Here is a 6,000-nt window from a genome sequence, read left to right on the forward strand (position 1 = left end):
AGCTAGTGACACATGCCCACTATTTTTTTTTTTTAACTTAAATCTGAATCTTTCATAAATTATATCAAACTTTTAATATTTACTCTTAGGTCCCTAGCCATAAACTTTTGATATAATATCATTTAATATAAAATAATTATTAAATAATCCTTATTTTTACAAACAAACCTTTTGCTAAATTTTTAAAAATGGGGTATGTTACACTCTCCCCTCCTTAAAAGAAAATTTTAGTCCTCTAAATTTATCATACCTCATTCGACGAAAAGATGAGGATAAACTTTCATCATTTTTTTCCTCAAGCTCCCAGGCTGTTTCCTCTCTGGAATGATATCTAATATCACTTTAACTAGAGGGATGATCCGATTCCTCAAGATTTTTTTCTTTTTTATCAATAATCTGAGTGAGCTCTTCCATATAAGACAAGTCTTTATCAATCACCATCGGCTCATACTTAATGATATGAGAGAGATCAGGTATATACTTTCTGATCATTGAAACATAAAATATATCATGGATATGGTACAATGATGGTGGCAAGGCAATCCTGTATGCGACAGAACCAACCATCTCAAGAATCTCAAAAGGTTCAATAAATCTTGGGCTTAACTTTCCTTTCTTCCCAAATCTTACAATGCCTTTAGAAAGGGAGACCTTCAGGAATACAAAATCCCCGATTTGAAACTCAATATTTCATCTTCTGTTATCAACATAACTCCATTGATGACTCTGAGTAGTCTTTAACCTTTTTCTTATAAGTTGAATTTTCTTAATAGTCTCTTATGCTTTTTCTAGTGCTAATAACTTTCTATCGCCAATTTCTTCCCAACATATAGGCGTCTTGCACTTTCGCCCATATAAAGCTTCATAAGGAGTCATATGAATACTTGAATGATAACTATTATTGTAAGTGAACTCAATAAGAGAAATATCTTTATCTCATTCACCTTTCCAATCCATAACATAGGCTCGAAGCAAATCCTCAAGTGTTTGAATGGTTCTTTCTGATTAACCATCAATTTGAGGTTGATAAGCAGTGCTAAACTTGACTTTAGTGCCAATAGATTCTTGTAACCTTCTCCAAAATCTAGATAGAAATCTGGAGTCTCTGTCAGAGATTATCTCCTTCGGAACACCATGAAGTCTTACTATTTTATTGATATATAAATTTACAAGCCTATCAAGAGAATAAGTCATATTGATTGATAGAAAATGTACAGATTTCGTTAACCTATCAATGATAACCCAAATGACTCGAGAAAATCCCTCCATAAATCTCCTGTAATAACCTGCCATGCCCAAAAAGCTTCTAACTTCTGTCACATTTGTTGGTACTTCCCACTTAACCATAGCTTCCACTTTCTTTGGATCAACAGATATACCCTTCCCTAAAATCACATGGCCTAAGAAAGCAATTTCATTCAACCAAAATTCACATTTGCTGAACTTTGCATATAACTTCTTTTCTCTTAGTATGGACAATATATTTCTCAAGTGTTCCTCATGCTCCTGATTACTTCTTGAATATACTAATATGTCATCAATGAGTACAATCACACAATCATCCAAGAATGGCTGAAATATCATATTCATCAGTTCTATAAAAGCTGTAGGGGCATTAGTTAAACCAAAAGGCATCACTAAGAATTCATAATGACCATATCGAGTTCTAAAAGCTGTTTTTGGAATATCCTCCTTCATGATCTTCAACTGATAGTACCCTGACCTTAAATCAATCTTAGAGAATACTTGTGCACCCTACAATTGATCAAACAAATCATCAATTCTAGGTAGGGTTTTTGATGGTCACCTGATTCAATTGTTTATAATCAATACAAAGCCTTAATGTTCCATCCTTCTTCTTAACTAATAGCATTGGAGCACCCCATAGTGAAACACTGGGTCGAATGAAACCCTTATCTAATAGTTCTTGTAGTTGCTTTTTCAATTCCTCTAGCTCAAGTGGTGCCATTCCGTAAGGAGGCTTAGATATTAGGGTTGTCCCAAGGACCAAATCAATAGTAAATTCACCTTCTCTATCTGGAGGTAAACTAGGTAAGTCATTTGGAAATACATAAGGCAAGGAGGTAAATGATGCCCAATACTCTCAAAATAAAAGATGGAATGATCTAGTATGCAAAAAGTGATCATTTTGTATAACAATGGTATGATTGGAAGATAGTTAATCTATACTTAGTATAATATTAAAACTCCAAATATCTAGGAGAACCAAATCAGCAAGAAGTTCGTGTTCTCCAATAGAAATCAAACAAGATGACCAGATCGAGTTTGTTATCAAACAATCCCCAATAGTTGTATTTACATATAGCATATAATCCAATGGTTTAGGTTTAATGCCCATGTGATAAGTAAACTATTGCGAATCAAATCATAGATGAGACACATGGTCAAACAAATATTTGCATTCTTTCAGAAACATGAATAGTACCTTCGACCACTAATTCAGAAGCTTTAGAATCATATTTCGTGATAACATACACTCTGAGATGGGCTGATGATTTATGAGATAGTGATTCTTTCTTCTTGTTCAAAGGGTAGTCTTTTATTTTATGATCCAAATTTCCACAAGCAAAATAGGCTCTAGTCACCTACAAATACAAACTTATTTCATAATCTAACTCGCATCATACACAGGATTGAATCTTTTGTAGTGACTTCCCTTTTTCAAATTGATGATGTCTTGACCCTCTTATTATCACATTCTGATTCATTTCTAATTTTTTTTTTTTTTTGGTAAACTTGTCAATGTTATTCCTATTCTTGATCTCCAAAAATTCTTTTGATCATCAGAACAATTTTGTACATCAAATATCTTCTCCAACTGCATCATCTATTTTTCTGCTACCAATGTATTAGGTTCACCACACTTCTACTACGCCACTCTGATTTAATATCCCCGATCAACCCTTTTATCGCACTTAATTAATCAAAAGCATATGAAATAAGAGGACTAAATGTCCTGTCATCCTAGATTCCTAAAATGCATCAAAGAAAATTTTCATCAATCACTATAGTTCACTGGACCTCAATATATTTTGCACGTCAACATATCAAATATTTTAGTGATCCTCAAACCATGCTCTGATACCACTCTGTCACGCCCCCCCCAAATTTAATTTTCATTCTGGATGTGTGAACCTAACTCAAAATTGATAATATTATAATTCAACAAACAATCCAGGATCCAATCACACATTTGAGGTCACTAAGAAAAACATTCAAGTCATTCACCTCTACAATCCACAATTCACAAAACCTGTGCAGTTTATAATCATACATCATGTCACTAGATGATTCTTAAAATCTAAAGGCAACTAAACTAAACCATAATCACATTATAAATCCATAATTGTGAGAATCTATACAATTACAAAACCAATATGTACCACATGTTTATATCATTCATTACATAATTTTAACTTAACATTCCCAAAATCATAACATGAGAGGTACTTTTCAAATATTTACTGGATATATCAATCTAGATTTGTCATTGATACAGACAAAAGGAACTTATACAACATCAACATATCAAGTACGAAAGATTTGCCCCAAAATCTTCTAGCTTCCCACTACCTCAACCCAAACTACATATTTTAGCGAGCGATAAGCTATCCTGAAAAATTTATATATCAATGGGGTGAGCATATAAAGCTCAGCAAGTGACAAACATATCCATAGCAAAGAGGATAGTTTTTTTTTTCAAACAAATAAGGTATCAAAAATACAAAGCAGAGATACAAGATGAAACATAAGCATGTGTTGTTTGAATGCATAATTACGATGTCATTTCGTTTGAAGCATGTTTTATTCATATAAACGAGGAAGGGTAATTGGAGCATATCCATGGCATATAGTAATTTCAAGGTATAATAAAGACTTATAACATTTCAGAAATATATCAAAGAACAAAACATGAATAGAAGCTCAAATGTCACATGACGATGCATTCATTTCATTCTTATCCAAAGCATGCATAGAAACATAGCCAAAGAATTGGATATCATATCAAATACATAGAAGGTGAAGTGGGATTATAACATAATATGGTCTACCCATTTTTGAATGACCACCAAACATAAGTCTCCAACATCTGGGAGCTCCATCCACCCACGTCTGAGTGAAGTCATAGGGGGCTGGCAGAGCATCGCGGGCTTTAAGCATAACTCCCTTTACCATCTCTAGAAAAGGTTTACATTTATCCCATGAATACCAGAGTACAAAGGGACAATATGAAAAATGAAATTAGCATATATCGGAAGCACATGAGGAACAACGAAATGTACATATGTCTTTCGAGTCAATACGATACAAACATAATCTTTCACAAATGTATTCAGATTTGAAAGGAAACAAAAGCAAGAGCATATAAGGATTTCAAGAAATTACATATAGCTCAATTGAAATAAGAAAGTTAGATGAATTCAATGTCCAAAGAAATGAAACTGGAAGAGGTACATATCGAAAGCAAATGCGGAACAATGGGATGCATATGCTGAATCGTTACAATGCAAACATGAACTTTAGATGATAGTTGCAGATGTATAAATAAATAAAGGACAAAAGTGTACAGGAATTTAAGATAATAATGTAAATCTTAACTGAAGTAAGAGTTTTTGCCAAAATCAATTTCCAAAGAGAAGAAACAAGGAAAGTCGAAATTGACCACAGCTCGATTCTTGCAGAATTTGATAGGAATATTGTATAAACTATTTGGATAACCAATTATGCTCCAATTTATACAAAATAGGTGTCATTAGAAAGCTTTGTCAATCTAGTTTTAAGCAAATCAAGCTTTACAAGAATTGGAATTTACAATAGGGAGTTATAGATAATTTCGTAGTGAAAAGTCTGAAAATATTAGCTCTATTTTACTGAATCCATAGGGTCGATGAAAGTAGATGTTTCAGTTAGCAATTGCACTCCAAAAGTTTCAAATCAGGTATATAAAAAATATTTTTGAGTCTAGCTTTGAATAAATCATACTTTTTATGAATCTGAGTTCACAGCAGAAAGTTATAAGTAGTTAAACAACAAGAGATCAGAAATTTTAGTCCATATTTTACAGAATCTGTAGGATTAATTTAAACAGAAGTCTTAATAGACATTTAAACTCCAAATCATTCGATCTTAGTATCAAAATAAAGATTTTTTTTGTCTACTTTCAAATGGAATAGTTTTTGTCTAAGTCAGAGTTTATTACAAAATGTTATGACCGAAACATTACATAGAGGTCAGAGTACGAAAAATTTATAGATTCATGGCTTTGTATCAAAACAAAAGAAGGTCTGGTTCTAAGTTGAAATCTCTCAAATTTTGCATAATAAAAATGGAAACAGAGATTAAGGTTATCGTGGGATGGTGTTATAACACTTGTCATAAAATTATTTGAATCCTAAATATGGGAAAATTGATGAAAAACCTCATGCTCTTCTTCTTCTTCTTCTTCTTCCCTTCTCTTCTCAAACTCACGTTGGCTGCAACTCTTCAGGTTTGTTTTCTTTAGCTTTCCATATAATTCTTTTATTTTTTCTTTGGGTTTTGACTAATGCAAAAGTTGCAAGGTGTCAAGCATGCATGAAAAGGGCTAAGTGTCATCTTTAGAGTAAACATAAGTTGCACAATTAGGTTAGCTAGTGATACATGCCCACTATTTTTTTTTTTTAAACTTAAATCTGAATCTTTCATAAATTATATCAAACTTCTAATATTTACTCTTAGGTCCCTAGCCATAAACTTTTAATATAATATCATTTAATATAAAATAATTATTAAATAATCCTTATTTTTACCAACAAACCTTTTACTAAATTTTAAAAAATGTGGGATGTTACATGAAGAAGAGGAAGAAAAGTAAGGAGGGAATCTATTAAGAACCAAATTTGTGAAATGATTTCAACTAAGTCAAAAATAGTAAATAAGTTTCATTAAATCATACTTCAATTTTAAAAAAAAGAAGGGATTCATGAAAAAGAATCAAAA

Source organism: Musa acuminata, chromosome BXJ2-11 (assembly GCF_036884655.1).
Source record: "Musa acuminata AAA Group cultivar baxijiao chromosome BXJ2-11, Cavendish_Baxijiao_AAA, whole genome shotgun sequence".
Taxonomy (NCBI): domain Eukaryota; kingdom Viridiplantae; phylum Streptophyta; class Magnoliopsida; order Zingiberales; family Musaceae; genus Musa; species Musa acuminata.